This window comes from Herpailurus yagouaroundi, unplaced genomic scaffold (genome assembly GCF_014898765.1).
Source record: "Herpailurus yagouaroundi ecotype Mexico unplaced genomic scaffold, PumYag 198, whole genome shotgun sequence".
NCBI lineage: Eukaryota > Metazoa > Chordata > Mammalia > Carnivora > Felidae > Herpailurus > Herpailurus yagouaroundi.
The window spans coordinates 2,745,448-2,768,705 of record NW_024412429.1 but is presented as its reverse complement, the minus strand read 5'-3'; the positions used below and the strand labels follow the sequence as shown (position 1 = coordinate 2,768,705).

General features: G+C 50.4%; 1 protein-coding gene across 2 annotated transcripts in view; it reads right to left on the bottom strand.

The window, feature by feature from the left end:
- RPS6KA2 (ribosomal protein S6 kinase A2) overlaps nt 1-23,258 on the bottom strand; it is a 345,801-nt gene that overhangs the window by 239,486 nt on the left and 83,057 nt on the right. The window lies entirely within an intron of this gene.

Sequence of the window (23,258 nt, the reverse complement as noted above, 5' to 3'; positions counted from 1 at the left end):
GGAAGGGGCAGAGAGAGAGGGAGACACAGAATCGGAAACAGGCTCCAGGCTCTGAGCCATCAGCACAGAGCCCGATGCAGGACTTGAGCTCACAAACTGTGAGATCATGGCCTGGGCTGAAGTCGGATGCTCAACCGGCTGAGCCACCCAGGCGCCCCGGAATAAAATTAATAATCTTAAGGCCATATCGAAACCTCAACCAATGCATACTGACTTTTTTTTTAGGTTTACTTATTTTGAGAGAGAGCAAGTGGGAGAGGGGCAGAGAGAGAGAGAGAGAGAGAGAGAGAGAGAGAGAGAGAGAGAATCCCAGACAGGCTCTGTGCTGTCAGCGCAGAACCTGACACGGGGCTCGAACCCACCAACCATGAGATCATGACATGAGCCGAAGTCGAGAGTCGGACGCTTAACTAAGCCACCCAGGCGCCCCGTGTTGACTTTTTTTTTTTTTTCAACGTTTATTTATTTTTGGGACAGAGAGAGACAGAGCATGAACGGGGGAGGGGCAGAGAGAGAGGGAGACACAGAATCGGAAACAGGCTCCAGGCTCCGAGCCGTCAGCCCAGAGCCTGACGCGGGGCTCGAACTCCCGGACCGCGAGATCGTGACCTGGCTGAAGTCGGACGCTTAACCGACTGCGCCACCCAGGCGCCCCCCGTGTTGACTTTGTAATCATACAATAAAATACAAACCATCTGAAAACTCGAGAAGTTTGTGCACACATTCCCTTTAAAATTGTCAAAATAACTGGGCCCCAAAACATGGATGAATAAGGATGTGTTTCCAAGAAAGGAACCAGCAGCTGTTTCAATGGAGATGGATCTCAAGATCTCACTGACTGTTGCCAGAGACCTCACACCAGGCCACGCAAACCCAGCAAATGCTCCGAGATCAATTACATCTCAATCACTGACCTTGAGTTCATGAAGAGCGAAATCCCAGTATCTTTAAACACATTCATTCACCAGGTCTTAATTAATTAATGAAATAGGGGAGGAGAAGGTTTGAAGGCTACATATCCAGCCGTTAAGTTTTTTCTTACTCGCCTGTGTGCCTGCACACGTGTACACGTGCGCACACGAACAATCGAACACTTAAAAATGACTAAGAATTGCAGGAAGCAAGGACCTTGAGGACTGTTTACTAACCACACGGAAGAAATCCTCATTTTTGACCAGGGATTGACTCTGGCAACATGGCCAGGAGGTTCCAGCTGCAATCAGCAAAATGTCCCTGTAGAGGGTCAGACGGTAAACACTTCAGGGGCCACACGGCCTCTGCCGTGCTCCCCTCTGTCGCTGTCGCGGGGTGACGCCTCTAGACAGCAGGTGAGCGAATGAGTGTGGCTTTACATACGGAAAGTGAAATTTGAATTTCATGTAATTTTCATGTATCATGAAAATTTTCACACTTTTCCCCCACCCATTTCAAAACACGTGAAACTTAATGCCTAGCTCATGGACCACACTGGTCTGATGTCACCTGATGTCCCCGACATGGTGCCAACGTCCCCTGAGGGTCAACAGAGGGCTACCGTTTCCATGGTGAAACCCAGAAGGAACCACAGCCAAAGTGTGGAGGCAATTCCAGAGAGACCAAGAGGAGGGAGGGGCTCCTTCCTGGAGAGAGAGGTGCCGGGGTGAGCACAGGCCCTCCCGAGCTCCTCCCACCACCCTGGCTGGTGCTCTGGGAGAGATGTTCCTCATCCCTTTGGGGTCAGTTCAGTTCTTTGTTTCTGCCCGATCCTTAACTGCCACCTCCTAAAACGGCCCCGGGCACTCAGAGTCTTCTCCCTTTTTTCACTTCACACACCCAGAAGGTATGCAAGGTTTCATACCAGTAAGAACTCTAGATGAATCCACACCTGCTCCACTCTGCCATCGCTCATTTAATACCGACACCTGCACAGCCCAGGTTGTCTGTAGTGATTTCTCTGTGTGTCCACTTCTATTTTGAATGATTTCCTGAACCCCATGATGGTTTATTCTGGATTCAGTCGAGAGTCTGATTAGATATTATTAAATACATCAGAACACGAAGGATTGAGTGAATGTATCTCACATTCTGCTCACTTATCGTTAAAACACTCATCAATGGGGAGATATGCCATCATCATTTTTCAGATTGGAAACTACTACTTTCTGCTCAGGAATCACAAGGCGGCATGATTATTAACCTTGCACTCTTTCTGGGGCGCCTGGGGGGCTCAGTCGGTTAAGCACCCAACTTCGGCTCAGGTCATGATCTCGCAGTTCGTGGGTTCGAGCCCCGCGTCGGACTCTGTGCTGACAGCTCGGAGCCTGGAGCCTGCTTTGGATTCTGTGTCTCCCTCTCTCTCTGCCCCTTCCCCGCTTGTACTTTGTCTGTCTCTCTGTCTCTCTCTCTGCCTCTCAAAAATAAACATGAAAAAAATTTTTTTCTTTAAATCTTCCCTTCTTTCTAATAAATGTCGCAGTAGATACGTGGGAAATCTTACAGGGAATGTTCATATTATAATCTGCAAATTCTATGTCCCAACATTCAACCACAATCTGCAGAGAGGAAATTATGTCGAATTTCACAGAAATGACAACCTTGGGATGTGTGGGAGAAAGAACGTAGATCTAAACATTCAGCTGGCTTAAATCCCCAGATGAGAAATCGAGAAATGCTCAAACCTCCAAATCTTAAGACCTCTTTCTTATCAGTATTGACTCTCAGTTCTGTAAGCACTTCTCATAGTAATAATTCAATGCATATCTTAAAATAATAAAACACTGTAAAATAGACATCCTTTCATGAAATAACTATTCACATTTTAAGTGGTAAGTACCCAAATGTTTGGTGAAGCCTATCCAACATAACTACCGTTCGGTGAACACCTATTATGTGCTAAGAACATGGGTACTTTATAAACTCTCTAGAGGGAAGCGCAATATTAATTATGATATTCATCTTCCAAGCTCACTATAAAGAATAGGTTTCTGGGGCGCCTGGGTGGCTCCGTCGGTTAAGCGTCCGACTTCAGCTCAGGTCATGATCTCACAGTTTGTGGGTTCGAGCCCCATGTCGGGCTCTGTGCTGACAGCTCAGAGCCTGGAGCCTGTTTCTGATTCTGTGTCTCCCTCTCTCTCTGACCCTCCCCCATTCATGCTGTCTCTCCCTGTCTCAAAAATAAATAAACGTTAAAAAAAAATTTTTTTTAATTAAATTAAATTTAATTTAATTTAAAAATAAAATATCTTCGGGCGCCTGGGTGGCTCAGTCGGTTAAGCATCTGACTCCAGCTCAGGTCACGATCCCACAGTTCGTGAGTTCGAGCCTCATGTCCGGCTCTGTGCTGACAGCTCAGAGCCCGGAGCCTGCTTCGGATTCTGGGTCTCCCTCTCTGTCTGCTCCTCCCCTGCTCACACTCTGTCTCTCTCTCCCAGAAATAAATAAAGATTTAAAAATATTTTTTAAAAAAGAATAGGTTTCAAATAATCATAATCAAAAGATGAAATGGTTAACTAAACAAAAGGACTAATGTTTCTGTGTCAGCGGATGGTATTGACAGTTGAATGCCACCCACGCACCTTTCCCCAGAGTGAGCCAGCTAACCCAGAAGGAAACCCAAAGCTGTCTGACCCAGAAACAGAGCCATCAACCACCGTGCAAAACCGCCTCGGAAACCAACCAACAAACAAACCGTAAGACAAAGAAAGCCGTTATCGCAGGAAATTGAGTAAGACTTGAGCAAGAAACTAGCATCGAATGATTGGCCGAGATGGTTTGGACATCTTCCTAATTCAAACTGGGAACAAGACTTGGTAATAAAGCAATGTATTTTATTTACTTATCAAACGTCTAGTCCTATCGTCTCACGTGATTCGCGTGGCCCCGTTAGGTCATTATCCGCACCCTCGTTTCACCGGGAAGGCAGAGGAGGGGTGGGGAATTGAGCTCCTACAAAGCAACGAAGCCAAGCCCGCCCTGCCGTCGAACCGCACGGAACACCTCCCGCAAAGCGTCCTAGCGTCTGTGCAGTAAACTCCCATATCTGACCTAAGGTACTTGAGAAGATACTTTCTGAGAAGTTGCACGTCTGAGGTTACATGGTGACTCCTCTGTGTAACACAGACTTCACAGAGAACGCAAGTGGCTTGCGTGTCCGCGACCCCCGAGCGCCCACGAGTGCGCCGTTGCCATCTTCTGAGATGGGTAGTTGCTTGTGGATTTCATGAGGATCTCAACTCGGAATCTATAATTAAGTTTGCCGTGACTGATGAAAGGGCTTCTGCTGAAGCGGTTACAGACCAGGGCAAATTAAGTAACAAAAGGGCACACGCCGGAGACCTCGGCAGAGCCACTGGGGGACCCTCTCCTTGGGCACGGTTTCCAAAACGCTTACAGCCGCCCGCAAGACAGGAAGGCCACCAGAGAGGAAGAGCTGTGGCGCAGCACACCCAGAAAAGAATCCGCTAGCCAGACCGAAGCACGGGAGTCCGTCTCTGGGCGTCCCCTCGCTTGCAGCACTCGCGAAACACACTCCATCTCCCTGTGATGGGACAGGCGTCAAAGGAGACTTGGTGGCTGGGAGGCCAAACCAACTCCCTGGGTGGGGCCTGGTGGGGCCGGCAGAAGTCAGTCTGCTGCTGTGGACGCAAATAGCCACTCGTCCAAGCCCGTTTCCGCACCCTTACGACGAGGAAGTTAGAGCCGAGGACCATGGGGTCCTCCCCGGCTCTGACATCTCACGGCTGCGACTCCGAGGCCAAGGCGGGGACTTGTTTGGGCAAGCTGGGGCTGGCAGTGGGCAGAACGATGGTCCCGAGACACGCCTGCCTCACTGTTTTCTAGAAAAACACCAACGCCCTAAATGCCCATCTCTAAGGAAATGACTTAACACACCACGGCAATCTCCTGCTGCTGTTGAAAAGAATAATGGAGACTTACCTCCAAGACATGCCGTGGGGTGGAAAAGACAAACCGCAGTTATTATTATACGAACCCTCTCAAAATACTGCTGTATATTTTACATAACCAAACACGAGTTTCTAACCATAAGAAGAAAACCACCGTGAAGACAGGTCCCCTTGGTAGGCCAGGAATTGGGGTAGGATATATTTGAGAGTCTAAGACTCTTGGTGTTTCACAAGGCTTTTCCATTCTAATAACGACAACAAGTCTAGGGCATCTGGGGTGTCTGTTCCTTGGCTGCAGCTGCCCTAAGGCCGTAGTGGCTCAGGTCACTTGGCGAGCCTGGTTGCACAGAATTGGCCTTTCCGGTGGGTCTGTCCGCACCTGCTCCAGAGCAAACAGACATGACATCCAGGAGAGGACGCACAGCCAGAGGCCACAGCCCAGCACGCGGGACCCCACCGGTCCAGCCGAGAGCCCCCAGAGACGGACAGACGGTCACGGTCAGTGGGGCCCGGACAGCCGGCGATGCTGTGAGGAGGGGCAATGCTGGACGGAGCACGGAGGGGTCTAGAAAACCCCATCTTTGTGTCTGATCAACACGACGCTACAGAGGAAGCCTCCGGATTGGGGCGAGGACGTCTGACCGGGAGCCCCCCACTCGGCCAGTACGCGAGCGTGGGCTGTAGGTTCTCTGAGCGGCAGCTTCCTCATCTGGAAAATACAGATAACAGTGACCGCTTCGCACCCCACGTGGCAGATTTGGAAATCAATGAGGTAACATGCGGAAGGTCAGCTGCAGACCAGAAAGTTCTTCCACTGCACATCCGCAGCAGCAGGCTGGCCTTGAACGTGTTTCAAAGCTACGACTCTCACTCCAGAGGAAAGGGCAGTCAAGAGGGGAAAGAGAGGTGGCAGGTGCAACGCAGCCCCCTCAGAAGACAGGCAGGGTTAAAAGGGAAGAAGGGACGTAGGCAGTTTATCGACGGATTCAGCCGAGGCCCCACAACACGCGAAGGCCCACACGTTATCGATCACGAAGGCGGTTCTGTGGCGTGCTTGAGACCAGACCCTCCAGCCAGGCTGCTCAGGCCCAAATCCTACATCCACCTTTCATGAGCTGTGTGCCCCTGGGCAAGTGACTTAACCTCTCTGCTTTTTCTCTGCCTCTTCTGTAAAATACAACGATAGGATCGCTTCGTAGGTGGTTAGGAGGAGTTAACGCTTTTATAAAGTACGTCGCTCAGTGCCTGGCACACAGGAAGCACCGTGTAGTTATTTGCGAAGTCAAGACGACGTGACCTCGGTCCGTGTGCCCACCACCGCACGTTCACCGCCCGAGCCATCAAGACTCCCTCGGACGTTTCCATGGCGTTCTGTAGTGCCTGGTGCCTCTTCCAGCTTCCTGTACTTACCACTCACTGCACGCGCTGGTGGGGACCTTTTGAGCATTTCATTCATTCATTCATTCAAATACTGCAAGGTCTTCTGGGGGCCGCAAAGGACAGAGTTAGAGCCTTCGTGTCCACGGTGCTGATCATTAAGGAAGGGGTGATTATTTCAGGGCCGTGCGCGACCCCTTTGGCAAATCTCTCCCCTGCTGGCAGAGAACTGAAGTTTTTGCAGTTCGTCATTGCCCCCCACGCTGGCAGCCCCTCTGTCTTTCTTCCGTCGTCCAGTGGGGACGACCAAAGGCAGCGTCCCTGTGGGTCTCCTTCTGCGTGACGACAGCCCTCTGCAACTTCATCCCCGTCTTGAATCTCTCCCTCACCCGGGGTGTCTCCAGAAGGTGTCTGCTTCTCTTTCAATCACTTAATTTGTATTTCAGAGAGAAAGAGAGAGCGCACGAGTGGGGGAGAGGGGCGGAGAGAGAGGAGAGAGAGAGAATCTCAAGCAGGCTTCACGTGTAGCACAGCCCTTCGGCCAGTGTGCGAGCTTGGGGTGTGCCTGACGTGGGGCTCGATCCCACAGCCCTGGGATGGTGACCTGAGCCAACACCAAGAGTCAGACACCTGACCGACTGAGCCACCCAGGTGCCCCAGGGTGTCTTTGTTTTTGTTTTTCAAGAAAACACTTGTAGAAGACCTAGTTTTTAAAATGGCTCCTTCTGGAAAGAACAGTTTCAGTCTTCTGAACAAAACTCACACATGAACACGTTAGCCCCTCTTCAGAACAGTGGGGCGTCGTTGCACTGGTGGATTGTAATCGCCTGCGAATGAGCTCTTCATTCCCGGGCAGAACCCCACGGAAAGGCCAGCCCCGCACACCCAGCTGCTCTGGAATGTTCTGCAATAAGAATTAGCAGAACTGGGAGTTTAATGGAAGCCCCTTCCTTGTTCTGCCAACTCGTTCTGTCCACTAAGCTGTCTGCCTCAGACACTGCCAACTCAGAGGAGAAAGGCGGGCACCAAAGTTGGGTCAGATCCAAGCCCTTCGCCCCCAAAACAGCCGTTTCCGTGACCCTGCCCTGCCCGCCAGGACACCACCATTGCCACGAAACACGTACGCACCCGTTTCACACGCGTAGAGTTATTACACTGGTTGATTTTATTTTTAATATCATAAGAGTAACTGCAACCTGTAGCAGGAAAGCAGAATATGAAAATATAATCAAAATATAGTATGATCCTGGGGCACCTGGGTGGCTCAGTCGGTTAAGCATCCGACTTCAGCTCAGGTCATGATCTAACAGTTCATGGGTTCGAGCGCTATGTCAGGCTCCTGCTTCGGATTCTGTGTCTCCCTCTCTCTGCCCCTCTCCAGCTCGCGCTCTGGATCCCTCTCTCAAAAATAAACATTAAAATTAAAAAAAAAAAAAAAAGAATATAGTATGATCCGAAAAAACAGGAAGTGTAAGCAGAATAAATCAGCAGGTGCTAGTTTTCTCAGGGCTTAGTTATCAAACCCTGGACTTTCTGGAAAAGCAACCTATGCTCTGGGACTTGGCCGAGCGGATGTCAGGAGGCCCGAACAGTTCACTCTAAGTTCCAGCTCTGTGCTCCACCACCGGGCGACCCTGTCTCCTCTCAACACCACATCAGAACACACGTGGAAGGTGGAGACCCCTCCTCCTGCCCCTCGGGGGAAGGACAGGCCCCAACTCGTTTCAAGTGCGAGGGTGTTTCGTGAGGCCGCACAGGCCTGCTACACGAGGAAGCGGCGGAGAAGGAGCAGGGGCAGCTGGGAGGCATGGGGCTCAGGTGGCCGGAAGCTTTCCTTGGTTTTCTTTCCCCCTTCCGGCCACAAGTTCAAACAGGGTAGGGTTCTAAAAATACTGTCCCCACATCGCAAGGAACCCGCAGACCACAGGGGTCACACCTTTGAGCTCAGCGTCACCTGTCCACCACCTGAGAGGGGCAGGATGCCCATTCGACGGTGAGTTCCTCACGTACCCTTTATCATCCTTTCTCTGGGGTTCTAGAAGAAAACTGCCACGACACCCTTCGGATAGGACTGCTGACGTCCGTCGTAGGTGGAAAACTTTTTCGTTTCCTTTATCTCATCCTCTGAAACGGGTGATGCTCTGCTTCTCAGAGCAAAGCACAGGGCGTCCCTTCTGGAGACCTGGCCTTCTTCTGTCTGCTCAGAGTTTCCTTCTGTCCCTCCCCCCGTTTCGACAGGAGCGAGCCCCTTATCTTCAGTTCAGGAATTCCATCCCGCTCTACCGTCCCGGAATAATTCCAGCTACTCTCTTTTGAGCACCCTCCACCTCTGTGGGCCCACGTGACTCCTCACGGCTCTCCGTGACGCCAGCACGAATCATCCCTGTGCTTGGCTCCCCAGGAACACCTCTAAGCTGACTGCAAGGTTTGGGGCCTGTATCTCCAGGGGGATATGGCAGAAGTGCTCTGTAAAGGTGACCAGTATAAATTTTTTTTAATGTTTATTTATTTTTGAAGGAGAGAGAGAGAGACAGAGTGTGAGTGGGGGAAGGGCAGAGAGCGAGGGAGACACAGAATCCGAAGGAGGTTCCAGGCTCCGAGCTGTCAGCACAGAGCCCGACGCGGGGCTCGAACTCACAGACCGCGAGATCATGACCTGAGCCGAAGTCGGACGCTTGACCGACCGAGCCACCCAGGTGCCCCAAAGGTGACCAGTATAAAGGGGACTGAGTAGGGTCCAGATAAAGTTGTAAGAAAAACCAGAGGTGCGTTAGGGCAGAGGTGAGTTAGGGCTGACAGGCCTCGGCCAAGCCTCCCGGGTTGAGGCTGATTCTACGGCCCAGGAGCTCTGAGCCTGGCTCAAAGCGGGATCTGCACATTGTTCTGAAAAACTAAAGCACTGAGTCTTGAGGCCCAAATGAGGCGCCCCGTGGGCACATACATGCATTCCTCATGCATATACACGCGTGTGCTATGCACATGAAGAGAGAGAGAGAGAGAGAGAGAGAGACCCACTCCCTGAAAATAGACCTCCCTTTCCGGTATCCATAAAGCATGTCACAAACATGTGCTCTTTTTCTCCCAAGAAGAACTCCGTCACTTCCTAAAAGTAGAATCCGTTCAGACCCTATTCTCCGACCACGGTGCAACACTCGAGACGTACGGCCCCGATGTTCTCCCCACCGTCCTGCTGGGACTTGAGTCCAGACGCGCCCTGGGCCCGGGCACAGGCAGTGCACGCGGCTCTGACTCCGGCGGGGACAGTGTCACAGTCGTCAAAACCCACCTGGGGCGAGGCAAGATTTCCTTGCTTTGTGGCTCTTCTCCTGGGTCGTCTGCAGCTTTGTTTCGCGAGCTTACGTGCTGCTGTTTGGAGTATGGCCCCGGGACGGGACGGCTTCTCTCCAAAGCGCTCTGTCACAGTCACAGTGAACATGTTTAGTGCTTGCTTCTTGAATTTCGCCTGGTTTGTTTTCATACTGCAAGCTGCTTCCTTTTTTGAAATCCTTTTAGTCCAGACTTCATAGTCAACCTTTCACAGATACGGTGCAATTTTTCATATAAATAGGTAGGTTTTACTTATTTTTTTGGTTTTGGATTTTTTTCTGCTTTATTTTGTTTTTTATTTACTTTGATTTGCCTTTATTTTATGCAGAATTTACTCCCAGATCGTACGTTTTCGTTTCTTCAGTTCCTTCTGAGATATCTCTTTCTTCTGTGCAACCTCCTCTCCTGGTTCCGGAACAATCTGCCCTGGGAGCGTCTCCATGTGGCAGGGCAACTCACGCATGGATGAGTCCGACCATGAGCCCTGTAAGTTCTGCACCACATCTTGGGGGTTTTGCTCACCTGGATGTGCTCAATGACCAAGAGTCTGTGTCTAACCCCTTAAGCTCAGCATCACTCCGTGCATTTTTGAAGCACGTGCAGTAAAAAATCAGGACTCTTTTTGGCCACCAACCCTGCGCCCGGCCCCTCCGTGTGGCCAGCTCTACCACTGTAGCCACAGAATGGCACACATTGCTTCTGCAGAGTGACCTGCTTCTCATACTTGGTGGCCATTCCTATACGCACAGCCCGGGTGGCCTGGACAGTTTCACTCAGGTTCTCAAGTTCAACACGAAGCACTATCAACCATAGCCAAAAGTATGGAAAGAGCCCAAATGTCCATCGACAGATGAATGGATAAAGATGTGGTATACACATCCAACGGAGTATTACTCGGCAATCAAAAAGAATGAAATTTGCCACTTGTACCTACACGGATGGAACTGGAGGGTATTATGCTAAGCGAAATTAGAGAAAGACAAATATCCTGTGACTTCACTCACATGAGGACTTTAAGACACAGAACGGATGAACACAAGGGAAGGGAGGCAAAAATAATATAAAAACAGGGAGGGGGACAAAACAGAAGAGACTCTGAAATATGGAGAACAAACAGGGTTGCCGGAAGGGGGGATGGGCTAAATGGGGAAGGGGCATTAAGGAACCTACTGTTGCAATCACTGTTGTACTATATGTTCATTTGGATGTAAATTAAAAATATAAATGAATCTTTTTTTAAAAAGTCAGGGGCGCCCTGGGTGGCTCAGTCGGTTAAACGTCCGACTTCAGCTCAGGTCAGGATCTCACAGTCTGTGGGTTCGAGCCCCGCGTCGGGCTCTGTGCTGATGGCTCAGAGCCTGGAGCCTGTTTCTGATTCTGTGTCCCTCTCTCTGACCCTCCCCTGTTCATGCTCTGTCTCTCTCTGTCTCAAAAATAAATAAAGGTTAAAAAAAAAATTTTAAAGATCTGAACCTCTTGATCTGCATGACTTTGTGGGGTTTTCTGGGTCCAGGGGACAGGGAGCCATTTTCAGAGAGCCCCTCAGGCCACGTACAGGAAGAGTAGTTTTGCTCTGACTCAACCTGAGAATTATTTTTCACGTGTGTTCGCCACATGTATTCTGCGACGCGAAAACTCCGCTGGGGCTCAGTTTTGGTGCCATACTTACCATGTTTCCGGTTTCCTGGTTTCCTTTGCTTCCTACCTTTTGCCATTTGGCCCCATTTCTCAGTTTTGCGTTTTGTGTGTTTTCATCACGTTGAGCCGTCCGCAGCTTGGTTTAATGGAGAGCTTTATGATAAACGGAAACTTCTATTCCTTGACTCATCCGCTTTGCACAGGCTCCCTTAATAACACACCACGAAAGATAAACTTGTTCGCTCACTTCTCCGCGTCATTTTGGTTCTGGTGTCTTAAATTACAGTATTTCATTTTTCTAGTAATTCAATACCTGTACCCTTGATTTTATCAAACTGACATCCTCTCTACGGGCTCAGTGATCTGGGCGTTGAGGAAATAGGCACAGACTCCCACCTTCTCTTCTGCCTTTTCGGTGCCTGATGTTATTTTACATGCTTAACACTGGTGGCGTTTACACCCTCTCCTGTCACAAAACCCCCACGGTCATTTGCCTTTGGCTCTATATCTAAGTAGACTCTATGTTTTCTTTTTCCCCTGGCTTTTCCAAGGACCCCTTGGCTTGCTGAACTCACTTAAAGAAAAAAACTTTGGAGCACCTGGCCGGCTCAATCGGTAGAACACCTGACCCTTGATCTCAGGGTCATGAGTTCAAGCCCCACGTTGGGCATGGAGCCCACTTAAGAAAATAAATATTAAAAATAAATAAAGCTTTCAAAACAAAGATTACTATCACTCCAAGACCTGATTTCTCCTGTATTTAAATGTCTCAGAATCTTGTCCTTGAAGGTAGACCTTGGCTCCACATTTAAATCCTCTCCTCTGCTTGGCCACATGATGTTTTCTCTATAAAACATTACCCTTGAAAAATCTGCATGTGCTGTAATGTCCCAAATTCTAGAACTGATTTTTAACTCTTTGTTTCTAATATATTAAGATAAACAATTACCCTCTGTTGAAACTTATGACTGAAAATGACGAGATAACCCCAGAATTCAAACTATGACTTAAGAAATCTTATACATCCATGGGGCGCCTGGGGGGCTCAGTCAGTTCAGTGTCTGACTCTTGGTTTCGGCTCAAGTCACGATCTCACAGTCCGTGAGATCGAGCCCCACGTCGGGCTCTGCGCCGACAGCTTGGAGCCTGCTTGGGATTCTCTCTCCCTCCCTCTCTCTCTGCCCCTCCCCTGCTCTCTCTCTCTCTCTCAAAATAAATAAATAAACATTAAAATTATGTATATCCTTAAAAAAGAATCTTTTACTACGAAAGAAAAATATTCAAACTTGCATTTAATTTTAAAGATCGATGGCAGAAGACACAAATTTACTTTGTTTCTATAGATTTGCCTATTCTGGACGTTTTGCTTCAATATCCCAGCACTTAGCAAAAATTGTTTTCGCTTTCTTTCTTTTTTTTTTTTTAATTTTTTTTTTCAACGTTTATTTATTTTTTTTGGGACAGACAGAGCATGAACGGGGAGGGGCAGAGAGAGAGGGAGACACAGAATCAGAACCAGGCTCCAGGCTCTGAGCCATCAGCCCGGAGCCTGACGCGGGGCTCGAACTCACGGACCGCGAGATCGTGACCTGGCTGAAGTCGGACGCTTAACCAACTGCGCCACCCAGGCGCCCCTGTTTTCGCTTTCTTAAGACGTAGATGTTGACAAGATGCTAAACCGCCTTTTACGTCTGACTGTCAATGAAAGAAAAACACATAAACCTTTTAAACATAAAAACGTTTTAAACACAAAAAGCATTTTAAAATGTGCCAGCAATCAGTCTAACAGTGAAGGTGGAGCCCGATGAGAGAAGTCTACCCTCCACGAAAGTGTGTGCTTCCAAAGTCCGGAAGCTCAGCTCTGAGTGAAGACGGACTACGAACATACCGAACTTGGAGGGGTGGACCGTGCACTTGTCTGTCCGGCTACTCGAGGGTCCGCACAGAGACGTCAGGGTTTGCTTTTATATAAATGCCCATTTATGTGTCAAGCTTTTATTCACCCACAGAACCCAACAGTCCTGCTCCTGTAGGGCTAAGCACCTTACATCAGAAGGGAGAGTTAAATGGGGAAAGGGTCTCACAGAGGGAAGGGACGAAGGAAAGGCAGGACGGGAGAAGGCAGACCCCCTCCGGGCACAGGGGCGGAGACGTGGGTGAGAAGCGGGGTCCCAGCGCTTGCTCGGTGGATGCACGTGTGTGTGCACGTGCACGGCGTGGCGGGACACACAATCGGGCCGATCGGGCGGCAGACAAGGCGGATGGCACGTGTCCCTTGAGTGGGTCTCGTTCATTCGGCCTCAAGTGTCTCTGAAATACTTCGAGATGAGCCTCCTCTGCGGCCGCTGTCCCAGAGGTGCTGTCAGAGGACCAGAGTAGGACTCGTAACCATCATCCGGGCCCGCTCTCCATGGATGTGAGATTCAGGGGTGGCTCAACTCAACCGCCAAGGGCTCGGGAAATGAAAGTCCGGCAGAGCGACTCTTTCCGGCAGCTTCCCTGTTGTTTTCCACTGACTTTGCCCTACGCAGCCGCCCCATCGCTACAAGACAAAGACCCTGAATGGACAGGCTGTCAGACTGCCAGATCCTAGACGAGTGGGACCCACGTTAGGTAACAGCGAAGACAACGGTTTCTCTTTTCTCGTGCAGGCTCTACGTCTATAAACACAGACAAGCACTGCTATTCGAAAGGAAAAGCTCTCTAGCTGAAAAATGATGCTAAGATTTGTAACACAGGCATCAAAGACACAGGTTGAGCCGGACTAACTTTACAGGATGCTTCATTCCCTAAACATTTAAGCTGATGGAGCATCACCACAGATCACTCTTCTTTCTGAAGCCTACCGAGGGGCAGATGAAATATAAACACGAGGTCTGCCTGCTATCAGAGGTAAGCGACTTTTTGAACGTGCTAAACAAGATTAGAAGTAAATCGCAGACAAGATTAGTCCTTCAAGACACAACCAAAAGGGAAGGAAGGTCTCTTCCACAGGTGGTGCTGGGGACACTGGAGATCCACACGCAGAAGGGTGAAATTAGACCCCTATCTTACCCCACTATAATCAAATAACTTGAAATGGATTAGAGACATAAACGGAAGCAGTGAAACCGTAAAACTCCTAACAGAAAACGGGAAAGGTCCTTGACTTTGGTCTTGGCGACGATTTCTTGGCTAGGACACTGAAACCACAAGCAACAAAAGCACAAATTAGGAAGCGGGACGACATCACGCTCAAGTTTCCGCGCAGCGGAAGAAGCAATCCACACAATGGAAAGGCAGCCGATGGAATCCTACACTATCCAAGTGTAAGGAACTCCTACAACCCAACGACAACAAAAACTAAACAATCCAATTAACAAACGGGCAGAGGAACTGAATAGACATTCTTCCAAAGAAGGCATCCAGATGGCCACGAGGTACATGAAAAGATGCTCAACATCACTCATCACCAGGGAAACGCAAATCCAAACCACACTGAGATACCACCTCACACCTGTCAAAACAAGTGATCACAGGGGTGCCTGGGTAATTCAATTGGTTAAGCGTCTGACTTTGGCTCGGGTCACGATCTCGCGGTGAGTTCGAGCCCCGCATCGGGCTCTGTGCCGACAGCTCAGAGCCCGGAGCCCGCTTCGGATTCTGTGTCTCCCTCTCCCTCTGACCCTCCCCCTGCTTAGGCTATGTCTCTCTCTAGCTCTCAAAAATGAATAAACATTAAAAAAATTTTTTTCAAAGACAAGAGATCACAAGTGCGGGTGAGGATGTGAAGAAAAGGAAACCCTCATGAACTGTTGGTGGGAATGTAAATTGGTGCATGAATAAGTTCTGGGGGTCAGACGTACAGCGTAGTGATTATAGTTAATAATAGTGTATTATACACTTGAAAGATGCTAAGCGAGTAGATCTTAAGTGTTCTCACCACACACACAGAAAAATGGTAATTATGTAATGGGATAGAGACGGCAGTTAATACCATGGTGGTGATCGTTGTGTCGAATCAGCACGCTGTATGCCTTAAACTTACATGATTATCACGTGTCAACTACATCTCCACAAAGCTGAGGGGATAAAAAAGATCAGCCGTTCAAAGGTAAACATTTGGCACAGGAAATCAGCAACATAAACACCTAAACTGATTGCACATCAAAAACTCTCAAGGATAGTGATGTGAAGAAACCAATGGGAACGTGATAGAATCAGGCCGAAAGATTGCATTTTTAAAGGAAGCGATCTCTACGTTAGTCTGTATATTTTCCACCGGGGTTTTAGGGCATTTCAAGTGAAGTTCTCATTATTTTTAACAAGAGTAAAATCTGCCATGTCTGCATGGAAATCTCAGGATTGGAAGGGACACAGAGGCCATCTAGACAGTTTTTTTTTTGTAATGTTTATTTATTTATTTGAGAGAGAGAGAGAGAGAGAGGGAGGGAGAGAGAGAGAGGGAGGGAGGGAGAGAGGGAGAGAGAGAGAGAGAGAGAGAGAGAGAGAGAGAGAGAGAGAGAGAGAGAGACTCCCAAGCAGGCTCCACACTGTCGGTGCAGAGCCAGATGTGGGGCTTGAACCACGCACCGAGAAATCATGATTTGAGCTGAGATAAAGAGTTGGGCGCTTAACCGACTGAGCCACCCAAGCGCCCCTAGAGAGTTTTTAGGCACAAAGCCCCCTTATGATAGGCCTTCCCGAGTACCACTGGGCTACCTGTTGTTCAAAGACAGCACTAGAAGCAGGTGGCTCCAACCGTTGAGCTGAAACCCTGCTTGGAAACTGACATGCTTCCTTCCTTCCCTCCCCTTCTCCACGTCTATTCCTGCTTGACCCTCTGGACCCACACATGACACACTTAATCGTGTTTTGTGCCAGCACCTCAAACAATTCAGCAGAGCAAAGCCTTCCAGTTTCCAAACCATGATTTTTTTTTACAACACCGGGGGCCAGGAACCCTCCTCATCACCATTCCGGTGGCTTCCCCCGTGTGCTACAGTGTCCTTGAACCTTTATTGGTCTTGGCCATGGCTCACGCTTTCCACTAAGATAGCTTCCAAGCAATACACATTGGAGAATTGTGAGAAATCATTGAGGCAGGAAGCTAACTCACAGAAATGAAGCCAGTGAGCAAACACACAAGGCATTTGGCCAGTTGTGAAGAGAAAACCCCTCGGGCATCCCATTTTTGCCACGGCAGGTGGAAGAGGACCAGACTGATCCTACGACTCGCCCGGAACACGTTCTCATTTTGACTGAGAAAACTTGAGTTCTTCTGATTTCTTTTCATTAAAAGAATTTTAATTACCTTTGTTCTTTGAGTGACGGTAAAATTGTTACTCTCTCAAGCCTTTGATTCCTTTCTTGCAGCCAAGTATTGGCTGGGGACATGGGCGATGTGCCCTGGGTCATCTGGTCTTCAGTGGGAGCTCAGGGTCTCAGGAGAACAGGCTTCCAAGGACTGGACAACCAGGAGATTGTCTGTACGACGAAAACCTACTGAATGACCGTTACTACCGTCAGAGGCTGCAAGTCGGGGCTCCCACCACCGTCTGCCGTGCAGGCTGGGACATGCAGGTGGCAGGGCTGCTCCTGTGACAACTCTGGGTTCCAGGGCGGGTGGTGGAGGGACCCCACGGCTGTTTGTCAGGAAAAACGTCAGGAATTGTCAGAGCCTGGAAAAACAGAGCTCCAAAACTGAAAACAGGAGACCAGACATGGGCTTCCGAAGCCGAGTGTTAGGGGAGGGTCAGGAAGGGAGGGTCTGGCGGGCAGCTCCAGGCGCCATTCCCAAGCTTGGTCACTCATCCAAGTCTCTGATGCCACAGGATGTGGGTAATGCTCGGGATCCTGAATGCAAGGGCTCTCAGGTTGTCTTAAAGAAACCCCCCATGGGGGCGCCTGGGTGGCTCAGTTGGTTGAGTGTCTGGCTTTTGATTTCAGCTCAGGTCATGATCTCAGCGTCCTGGGATCGAGCCCCACATCGGGCTCTGCCCTGGGCATGGACCCTGCTTGGGATTCTCTCTCTCCCTCCGTCCCCTTTCCCGCTTGTGTGAGCCCTCTCGCACGCACGCGTTCTCTCTCTCTCTCTCATGAAAAAAATAATAAAAAAATTTTTTTAACTTACCAAAAAAATGTTTAGAAACCCCCTACGGTCCAAACCGACTCCAACCAGAGGAAGCTGGAAACTGTGTGGATTTTACAGCAGGATCAACACCACGTGTTCCTTCCTCATTTCCAAAATTGCCTTGTCTGGGTTTACAGATTACAGTTCTTTCTTCTACACGACTAACGAAGCCAGAGCGGGAACGCGAGCCTGGAGATGAGGCCCATCACAGACAAGTCTGTGGTTGCCCCACGGTCTTGGAAACCATCATTCTAGCGCACTGACCTTGGTATTTCTTAAACTTGAAGGGACCCACTCTCTCTGCACCCCTTGTTAGCTTAGTTTGGTTTACCTGGTAGCACTTACTTCGTGATCTGCCCTTTAATAACCACATAGACAAAGACCTGAATACTGCAAGAAAAATGAAAAAAATCCGATGAAACGCGGACTCCCTTCGCGTGCCTGGTGTGGATGGTGCTCCTAACGGGTCCTCCTCTCCTGACTCTTGCAGGGCCTTCCCGCCGGCTGGCCCTGAGCACGGTGTGCTATTTACTCGGCCGCTGTCCGCCCAGGAGATGCGGAACCAAAGGCAGGGCCTAGAGGGACACGCTTACTCTAACACCATGAGAGGGACAGCGAAGTCACCCGCCATTGTTTTCCATGTCATTTCTAATACAATCTACAAAAAAAAAAAAAAAGAATACAGAGAAGTTTTTTCTGGAGATTAAAAAAAAAAAGTTACTAGAACTTTCTAATCCCTCCTTCTCGACCGACTAGCCAGACAGGCTGCTCACAATCAATGCAGTCCAGGGGGAATGCATCCCTGAGCGTATCCGGTTGGAGGAGAATCAGACCACACAGCAGAGAGTGGAGAGAATGTTCGCGTCCTGAACCACACAGATGTTTTCCAAGCCAGCTTCCAGAGGAAGAAAATGCTTGTGTCCCCCGCCACCAAGGATGCCCAAGTCCTCACCCCATAAACTCAGAATGTCACCTTCTTTGGAAATAGGGTCCTTTGCAGATGATCAAGTTGGAATGAGGTCATCGGGGGGGAGGGGACCTTCATCCAATGTGACTGGTGCCCCTGTGCAAAGGGGAGATGTGGACACAGACACACACACACAGGGGGGACGCCATCAAAGATGGAAATTGGAGTGTCGGTGCCACGGGCCAAGGAACCCCGAGGGCAGCTAGCAAACCACGTGAGCCAGCAGGGAAGCCTGGAGCAGGTTCGTGGCCTCTGAAGGGGCCACGCTGGGATTTCACCCACACGTGATCTTGGACCCCCCCCCCCCCGCCCCCAGGACCGTGACAAATTAATGTCTGACGTGTAAGCCACCATCAGGGGGGACTCTATTACAGCAGTCCTAGCAAACTAATACAGACGTGAAATAATCACTTTTGAAACCTGACTTAAAAAGTTCCATCATCGGGGCGCCTGGGTGGCTCAGTCGGTTGAGTATGTGACTCTCAGTTTCAGCTCAGGTCAATATCTCAGGGTTTCATGAGTTCGAGCCCCACAGTGGGTTCTTTGCTGACAGCGTGCAACCTGCTTGGGATTCTCTCTCTCTCTCCCTCTCTCTCTGTCTCTCCCCTGCTCATGCTCCCTCTAAAAAAATACATAAATAGTTCTATCAGTCCAATTTCCTTTGCTCTCCACCCTGCTCCCCTTCCTCCCCTTCCCTGCCTGACTCTCCCGTGCAGACCTTCCTACCCAATTCCAGAGACGGAGCACAGGGCTGTGGATTTAAGTCAGAGGCCAAGGGTCCACCAGCCAGTGGGCTGCTGCTGGCCAAGCCACTCTCCCACCCCTGGTGTTAGAGCAACCTTGAGTTGTCTGGCTCCAGCTGAGGCTAAGCATCGCCTCTGACCTGCTCTCGTGGATGGGCTCCCTGCCCCCACCTCCGGCCACACCACCCAGCACAGGTTGGCTCCCAGGTGGGGTGATGGCTGGGACGGGCCCCCTGCCTGCTGAGGAAAGGGGGATGGCCTCAGGGCGGGGGGAGATCCGGACGGGCACTGCGCATCCCACACAAACACACTCTCTGTTTCTAAAATCTACTGGGAACCAATCAATCAATAGTGGTTTCTGGGCCCAGGAGACAGTTCTACTAAGAAGCCTTAGGACAGAAGGCTGGGAACCCCTGGTAAAGTTGAAAATGCCCTGTTACTCCGAGATTCCCATTCTAGGCACACGGGGAGGGAGAAGGGATGGGAGGAGCCACACGTTGGGTGTCGAAAACAAACAGGAAATAGTCCCAGGCTGGAACGCTGAGAGGCCCTGAAAAGGACTGAACCACAGATGTAGGAAAATCTAAGCGACAACGTGGGGTGAAACACACAACCTGCAGAATGACAGGCGTCGTGGTTTCAGTTTTTTCATTACATAAATTTTAAGCTACACAAAGCTATTCTGTATATTATTTTTTAATACACACGTACTCTTAACAAAAAGCACAAAAGTGGAGGGGAAGGCATTGTGCCAAAGTCTTATTAGCCACGGCTGTGGAGGCGGGAAAGGACTAGAAATACTAAAGTCAAAATACTTTTTTTTGCAGAATTTCATTTTTTTTCTTTCTCTTTTGGTTTTACTACAAAAAAGAAAGACAAAAAAAAAAAAGCCAAAATATTAACATATCAAACTAGACGCTAGGAACCTCATACCTTGTTGAATTTTTCCAAAATTCCTCTACCGTTTGATGACCTCCTCTAAAATATCCAAATGGGAAAAAACATTCTTAGGAGTAGTCCTCCCCATCGGGATACGGTGCTCTCAGAAAGAGGAGTGCACTCCAAAGCGGTTCCACGGGATCCAGCGTTCAGAGGCCACCGGCCACCCAGGAGAGAGCTGGTCAGTCACCAGGCCTCCTGGACCAAGCTCACCAGGGGCTGGCCTCCTGGCCGGACGAGACGGCCACGAAGCACCATGAGCCCTGGCTCAGAGAGCCAGGAATCATTTCACCTTGCCTTAGAAGCTGTCACAGCTTGAAAAGCAGCCCCCAATCCTGATGCCATTCAGCAAGCATCACCATTCTATGTTCCAGAGCACTGACTATTCACCAGGAATTAAGAACAGTGCCCCCTTTGTGGGGACTGCTGTCCAGGGAAACAGGTGGATCATGGGGACGCCTCCAAACTGTTCAGTGCAGAGCGGACAGGTACAATGGGAGGCCTCAGGAGCCTCTTCCAGAAGACACGATGCTAGACGCGAACCCTGAAGGCGGGGGCAGTGGTTGGCCAGAACAGAGCCTCGAGGAATCCCAGGTACACGTCCTCGGCTGGGCCCTCACTGCTCGGGTCAATCCTGTACCCTGGAGCGGTGGTAGGGAGTCAGCTGGCTCTCATTTTAGATAAGTTCTGCTTCCCTGGGATCTTCCAGGACACATAACCCCGAACTCAGTCACCTAACACGCCTCAAACATTGTTCCGGACAAGTCAGCAGCATATGAAAGCCTGCTCTCTTCTCCGCAGAAAAGGTACCCTAGACACTCCCCCAAATGTCACCTCTCTCTCTCTGGGGGTTCAGGACCCTCCTCCATGGGGCTTTCATGTGTCTGGGGGCAGGAGAGGGGTCAGCGAGCGCTCCTGGCCCAGCCAGACCGCCCTGTGTCAGTCTGGGCCTCGAGGATTCTACACCAAGTGATACTTGGCCGTGACGTTCTCAGCTTGTTGAAGGGAAAGTCTGCGGACACCTGCGGCATCAGGCTGCAGGGCAGAGGTGATTGTATTGTTCCTAACGTCTGATAACCCGCTTTACGGACCCCAGGGAGCGAGGTCTACCCAGCCAGTAACAAGAGCAGCTTGACTCACCTGGATCGCTGTACTGCTTGGAGACGGAAATGCCTGGAGTGTTCTCTTGCACTGACATCTAGGGAACTTAGGAGTAGACAAGGTGAGGACACACGCATTCCCAAAAGACGCAGGGGCCCCACGGTAGGAGCTGTGGGCACCAGCCCATGGCTGTTCTCGTCCTGCCCTCAGCCCCTGGGTCTGCTCGTACCGTAATTCTGACGTCATCTTGCAGCATAGATGTATGTCCTTCATATCATACCCTTGCCGCTTAGGAGAGGGGAGGTGGGCAGGCCTCAGAGGGGAGTCTGCGGCCAAAGGAAAGCTCCTGGGTTTCCTTGTGAGAGAGGACCGGAGCGAGTCCGTGGGCCGAGTGGGGGGCACCGGCACTCAGGGGAGAGGGTGAAGTGCACAAGGTAAGGGTTCCGGGGATGCTGTCGGGGCAGGGGTGAAGCTGCCGCGAGAGGGGGTGTCGGCGCCAAACAGGGGGAGGGCCCCATCCTCGGAGGCTGCTGCGAGCAGGTACAGGCTGTCGGGGCAAAGATCCACTGGTCAGAGGGAGACAGGAACCGAGGTGATCGCTCTTTCTCCAACGCGGGAGCCGCAGTCCCTGTGTTCAGAAGTCCCCAGTGGCCTCAGTGTGTCGGGGTGACTGCTGCAGGCACGGGGGAGCGGTGCCCACAGCGGCCCACGCAGGACAGAGAGCGGCTACTGGTTCACAACAGGCCTGGGCAGAACACGACCCCTCTTGCCCTCTGGTTTTCTGCTTCCTGTTAGCAGGCGTGGACCTTCTGGAGTGTTTAGACCGGGAAGGATTACAAACACGAGGTTTTCTCCCTAAGCACCATCTGCTTGGGTGGAAAAGAGATACTCAGACTCTTGGAAAGAAACACGGGTCATCAGCGACGGCGCTGACCCCTTACGCTTCAGGAGGGCGTAACCCCTCTGCTCACGCGCAGCAGCTTGCGTCCTCGGGAAGTTCCAGACATCAGTTCTTTCACATGCCAAGGAAAATACTCAGCCATTATTCCGGAAGAGCATCAAGAGACCTCACGAGTTCACACACAGGTACGGGGGCCAGACAGCAGCGCGAGAACAATATGCAGGTTTACTGTCCCCGCGATGCGGCACCTGTCACCACACACGCCAGGCTGCGGCACACCCGAGTCCGTGGATGCTGAGCCAGCCCTAAGCAGAGCCGTGTTTTATTTCTAAGGCAATTTCTCCTTCAGGGGCAGTTAAATATTTTATAAATTTGTCTCACGAAGGATTAGGCAAACTCACCTTTCCCATAACAGACTTCCCACGCGCAGAACGATAAAATACCACCGATTTGGAAAGTGCGCATCCCTTGTTACCGCAACCGGTAAAACATTATACAGACGGAGGGGAGTCTCAGCGTATGGATTACGAAGCTCTGCGCCTATGTCCTTGTGCTATTTCAGATCCACTTTCCAAGTCGTGACTCACAGTAAGACAGCCTCGGACTAAATTCCCAGCAAACCTGAAAGAGCGCTGAGAAGTCACTTATTCGCCTGGGAGACGCTTCGGCGGCATAAGCGAAGCTGGAAATGATAGTTCTTCTCTCTCCAGCAGCCCGGCTTCCAGGGACGCACCACAGGCGCACAGAGTATGGCAACGATTTGCGAAGCAAACTAACAATAGGACCAAAACACTGTGAATGTCTACAGGTCAGAGAGTTGATGAAACGCCACCGTCGATGAGCTAAGGCTACATCCGAGCGCTCCGGAAAGCTCAGGGGGACAGAAGCAGAGACATGTCTGATTTACGCGCACACGCTGGATCCGGCTGAACAATGTACTGATGGTTTTGTTAAAAACACGTCATGGGGTCTGTCAGCTAAGTGTCCCACGTCAGCTCAGGTCATGATCTCACGGTTTGCGAGTTCGAGCCCCCCCGTCGGGCTCTGTGCAGACAGCACGGAGCCTGCGTGGGATTTTCTCTCTTCCTCTCTCTGCCCCTCCCGCACTTGCGCCGTCTCTCTCAAAAACAAATAAACTTAAAAACAACAACAACAACGTGTTATGCAGGTTCCCAAATGGTAAAGTTCATGGTAAAGCTCTCTCCAACTGTCAGACTCATCAAGAGACACCGAACCCTCCACCTTCCAGCTGCCTATCTCTGAATGAAGA